This window comes from Myotis lucifugus, unplaced genomic scaffold (assembly GCF_000147115.1).
Source record: "Myotis lucifugus unplaced genomic scaffold, Myoluc2.0 scaffold_351, whole genome shotgun sequence".
Lineage (NCBI taxonomy): Eukaryota > Metazoa > Chordata > Mammalia > Chiroptera > Vespertilionidae > Myotis > Myotis lucifugus.
The window spans coordinates 531635-537225 of record NW_005871399.1 but is presented as its reverse complement, the minus strand read 5'-3'; the positions used below and the strand labels follow the sequence as shown (position 1 = coordinate 537225).

Here is a 5591-nt window from a genome sequence, read left to right as displayed (position 1 = left end):
GCTCGCCCCTGCCTGGGTCCCGTTCGGCTTACTCAAAACGGACAAGAAGTATAGGGGGTCGTCGCGGTGCGGCTCTAAGGCGAGGGGCTTTTCCTCCGGGCCGTCCCGGCGCCTGAGCAGAGGGCGGTGCTGGGACATGCCCCCGCCCCTTGTCAGAGGAAAGGACAGAATCGGGGAGCACCGGGAGTGCGGGGGTTGGAGGGGACACGGGGAGCAACACTTCAGACTCGGTAACATTGCACTGAGCGCCAGGAACTTTTTTGAATTCGCTGACGAGCCCTCGCCGGTTTGGCTCAGTGGATAGAGCGTCGGCCTGCGGACTGCAGGGTCCCGGGTTCGATTCATGTCAAGGACACTTGCCCGGGTTTTGGGTTTCGGGCGATCCCCAGTGCGGGGCGTGCAGGAGGCAGCTAATCAATGGTTCTCTCTCATCATTGATGTTTCTATCTCTCCCCTCTCCCTTCCTCTCTGAAATTAATAAAAATACATATTTTTAAAAATAATAAAAATAAATAAATTAGCGGACGACAGCCCCAGTTTAGGTTGAGAACTGGAATTAAAGAGGCCAAGGGCAATTCTGAAGGTGGCACCATCAAGTGTGCGGGTGGCCGCTCTCATGCGCCCAGGCCAGGGCTCCTTCCCCACCCGCCTCTTTCCCGGCTCAGCCTCACCTCCAGCTGCAGGCCTCCAGCCCTGAACTTCTCACCTGTTTCCTATCTCATCTGTGGCTCCTGGTCCTCAGCTCCTCCTGCTCTCTCCCCGCACATCCAACCACCCATCAACAGTGAGGAATTCTCCCTTTTAAAGTCTGGTCGGCCCATTTCTTTCTGTTCCTACAGCCACTGGCCGAGTGCAAACCAATTCCATCTCTTATCTGACCACAGCAGCAGCCTCATAAGGTGTCGTCAACTCTTCTTCCCTGAAATCCAGCCCCTCTGTCTGGGCACCAAGGGATCTTCCTAAAGCGAAAACCTCACCAGTCGTCTGGGCTCCCTCTGCCTGTGGGTTACCAGGCTGCTAAGTCCCTCAGGGTCCTAGTCCTGCTGGCATTTCAGGCTCCATCTCCTCTACCCCTTCTCTGCTAACCCCAGACACACCCCACTGTTCTGTCTTTCCTCCAGGCCTTTGAACACTCTCCCCTCTGCCCCAGACACGTTTTCTCCTTGGCCTTCTCAACCCCTCCCTGCAGCCCCTGGAATCCCCGTTTGCCTCTCTAACTTCCGCTAATGCTGCAGATTGCACATCCTAGGACACTGCATTCACTCAGATTAGGTGCAGCAGACAATAAGAGAAAACCCCAGTAACAGCGGCGAGAGTGGAAAGTTTACATTTTCTCTCATAAAAGAAGTCTGGCCCTGGCTGGTTTGGCTCAGTGGATGGAGCATCGGTCAGTGGACTGAAGGGTCCTGGGTTTAATTCCTGTCAAGGGCACGTGCCTGGGTTGCGGGCTCAATCCCCAGTGAGGGGCGTGGAGGAGGCAGCTGACCAATGATTCTCTCTCATCACTGATGTTTCTATCTCTCCCTCTCCCTTCCTCTCTGAAATATATATATATATCTGGAGGTGGTCAGTTCAGGACTGAGTTGAGAGCTCAGAGGTCTTTAGGGACCCAGGCTCCTCTCTTTCTGCCCATCATCCCTAGCATGTACATCCATCTTCAAGATTCCCTCATAGTCACAATATGGCCACTGTAGTTCCAGCCATCTCACCTGGTACCAAATTGTAGGAAGTAGGAAGGACAAAAGGGCTCCTTTAGAGAGCTTTTCTGGAAACCCAGCGACTTCCTCTTATCGCTCACTGACCGCTTCTATCAGCCAGGAAGTCTGGGGAGCGTGGTGGTGTTCAGCGAGAGTCATTGCCACTCCCCCAAATGCAGGAGATCTGTTAAGCAAGGAGGGGAGAAGGGATCCCATGCTCAACCAACAGTTTCTACATCAAAAGCTTCTGTGACTCAAGACTGTGTGGCACCTCTCCTTTGGGTTCCTAGGACACCCTCTCCCTTTCCAACCATAGCCCAGACCGCACCCTGTGTCACTGCTCGTCTCCCAGCCAGATGGTCAGCTGCCTGGGGGCAGGCACTGCGATATCCCCTGCCTCTACCCACTGCCTGGTTGGAACACAAGACCTAAAGCTCCAGATGTGGTCACATCGACATACGGAAGCATCAAAGGCATTGGAGCAAGGCATGTCCTGATCGCCACATGCTTCAGAAACAGCAACTGTGGTATCAGGTGCAAGGCTGGGGGTGGCAGGACAGGGAGGAGGCTCCTGCAGTAACCAGTGGAGCTAAGCAGTAACACACGTAGTACCAAAGCCCTGGCGGTGGCCCTGACCTTAGCAGCACCCCAGGGGCCGATCCGCAGCCCTGAGGACCTGATCAGCGGTAAGGACTCAGCTCCCAGAGTCCTCACACGCCCTTATGGGCTTCCCTGCTCCCACCAAAGCTTCCTGGGATCACTTCCCAGACAAACTACTTGCACTTAATCCCCAGGCCAGGGTCTGCTCTGGTGAAACCCCAACTAAGACAATGGCAGTCGGGGCTGTCTACTAGTAAATCGAAGGGGCTGCTGCAGTCACCAAGAGAGGCTAGAGGGTGAACCCCCCCCCCAGGCACCCTGCCCTGCCTCTGAGAGAGCACAGAGTTTTTGAGCTGGCCCTCCTCGGGCATGTGGGTGGCAAGGCTGTGGCCGCTGTATCCTAGGAGCAAGCAGGGTGTGCTGCCCACCTGTGGGCACTCGGTTTCGTCTAACAAGGGTGGAGTGGGAACCAAATCCTCTGCTATCAGATCCTTTGGTTCTTCCACGAGACACCAAAAATTCCCCAGGGAACCCCAGATCACAAAACTGGTAAGGAGGCCTAACAGATACTTGATCAGAATTGGGGTATGCTCTCCCAGCTTAAGAAGCAGAGGTCTGGGAATAGCTCACACTTTCCCTGGCCAGCTGGGCATTGTTTTTCACCACTTTCCGACGCACCGCATGTCCCTTTCTCTAGATGGCTCCATCCCAGGTAAACCCGTGTGACCCTGTCTCAGGATATTGACTCAGTCTCCTTTTCTTAGAGTTGGGTAATAAGAATTCATTCATTCAAAGGAAAAATACCAACATTCCTTTTTCTAGTCTTTTCCCCCCCTTTTTTATTAATAACCTCACCCAAGGATATTTTTCCATTGATTTTTAGAGAGAGTGGAAGGAAGAGAGAAACATTGATGTGAGAGAGACACATATATTGGTTGCCTCCCACACCTCCCCCACACCCCACACCCCACACCTCCCCCGACTGGGGCCAGGGATGGAGCCTGCAACCAAGGTACGTACCCTTGACCGGAATCAAACCCATGACCCTTTAGTCCGCGGAGCCAAGCCAGCTAAGGCACCTTTTCTTTTTTTAAATCAACTTAATTTTAATTTTAGGTCACCATCCCATTTGGTGAGAGAAAATCCCATCTCAGATTTTTAAAAATGTTTTGATTGTGATAAAATTTATATAACAAAATGCAGCACTTTATTTTGAAGTCGCATTGCAGTGTCTTCTAATGTGGCTCACCATGTCGTGCAACCATCACCACTATCTAAGTCCAGAATGTTTCCATCACCCTAAAAGAAACCCGGCGCCCACCAGGCAGTCCCTCCCCATCCCCTCTCCTCCAGCCCCTGGCAACCACTAGTCTACTTCCTGTCTCTATGGCTTTGCTTATGCTGGACATTCATGAAAGTGGGACCACACAGTATGTGGTCTTTTGTGACTGGCTTCTTCACTTGGCATGTTCTCCAGGGTCATCCTTGCTGTAGCCTGTGTCAGTCCTCCATTCCGTTCACCTCAGTTCATTTGGAGGGTCCCTGCCCTTCCCAGGTTGCATGCGAACCCCCACACCTTAAGAGAGAAGTCATGGATGACACCTATTGTCAAATCAGCATGTCCCTCGGAGCCCACGGGTCCTGCTTCCTGCCTTTCATGGGATATGGGGTCTTGGATGGTGCTGAGATTCTGGGGCCAGAGTCCTGCCCTCCTGGCCTCACTGACCTGTGGCCACCTCCAGGGGCTACCACGGAGTGGTGGTGGGCCCTACTGCTCGGGAGGAGCCCCAACCTCTCAGGCCTTCCTAAGGCAGGGGGCTCCCCCTCTCACGTCCCCACTTCCCCAAGGCCTTCTCCCACGCCCCCCCTCCCTCTGCAGGACGCCCTGTCATCTCTTCAGTGGGCCTAGGTTTTTAGTACAGATCAGCTTCAATTTCAGGCTGTTTTGCTCTGCGTCCCCCCCCCCCCCCACCCACCCCCCTACACACACACACACACTCCCAGGTCCTTTAGGCAAAGTGATACAAAGCCTGGTGATTTGCTTACAATTAGGAAATATGTAGAGAGACAAACACACATTTTATTACGATACATTCTCCTGCCGCCTGAAGTTTGGTGGGTAGACCCAAGCTCTTCATCATTTCCCTGTGGGCCCTGAGCAGTTTGGGAAGGTTGTTAGTGTCAGCTGAACTTGGAGGGCACAGAGTTGTAAACTCCAATCTCCAGGGACCAGGTCGCAGGAAGGAGTAGATCCCTTGGGTGGGGGCTGAGGAGGCCCCTCGCTGAGGCCGGCGGTCACTGCCAAGCGGGAATGCTGCTCCACTTTAGCAGCACTGCCTCGTTTTCCAAAGAGTTGGAAATCTGTGTTATGTGAAACTTTGTAATTTTTAATGCTGGCAAATAATTCACATTTTTAATAGAAAACACCGTGTAACACTAAAAGGCAGGCACCCACAATACACGCAGACACCTGCAGGATCCCGTCCACCTCTGAGCTACCGCTGACCATGCATCTGAGTCAGAGTGTCAGGGACCCAGTTGAGCACAAGATGTCACAGCCCTTGGGGAAAAGGGTCACTGGATGAGAACCTCAAAGTCAAACACCCCCATATGGCCAGGCCTCCATGAGCTGGCCTGCTTCCCCCACCAGGAAGGGAACGTGCTCACTGCTCGTTAGGTGAGGGAGGGAGGGGGTTGTTATGGGGATGAGCAGGCGCTGAGCTGGGAGGGTGTCAGGAAAGTATCTCCATGTGGATGAGGGTGATGGGCTCCTCAGCTCACTCCTTTGGGCTGGGTTTACAAGGTCGCATTGCCACCCCTCCCGCCCCAGACGGGCACACCCCGGGAGTCAGTGAACTCACCTGAAACCTGCAACCAAACTGCTCATGACCGTGGGCACCAGGAGGTCTCAGCTCTTGGCAGAGAGGGCTAGAAAGAGACGATTTGTAATAACAACGATAAATCACTTTACTGCCCATAAGTGAATAAAGTGGGAAAATTATGAAACCACGACAAGGAGAAGAAAACCTAAGTGCTGGTAGTAGAATATATTTTATTAGGCGGTTGTAGCTTGGCATAGTCTCCGCAGAGCCTGCTCTTGGCTGTCAACAGTCAAATTCTCATTGCCAAGTGCGCGTGAGTATCACAGTATGACCCACTACTCAGCTGGGAGCCACGGGGTCTGCAAGGTCCTTCTTCCTACACTGTCCTTTTTGTGGAACGGGGAGGGGGTCCATCTATTGAAGGAATGCCTCTCCACTGGGGCGAAGCCGTCCTCTGTCAAGTTCACCTGTG

The 5591-nt window shown here is 53.2% G+C and overlaps 1 long non-coding RNA gene across 1 annotated transcript; it reads right to left on the bottom strand.

Moving 5' to 3' along the window:
* Nucleotides 1-4357: 4357 nt before the first annotated feature.
* LOC106699263 lies at nt 4358-5227 on the bottom strand. Its single transcript, XR_002832261.1, has 2 exons — nt 5159-5227; nt 4358-4857 (listed from the first exon to the last, which is right to left on the bottom strand). It is a non-coding gene; the product is annotated as an uncharacterized LOC106699263 (long non-coding RNA).
* Nucleotides 5228-5591: the final 364 nt, after the last annotated feature.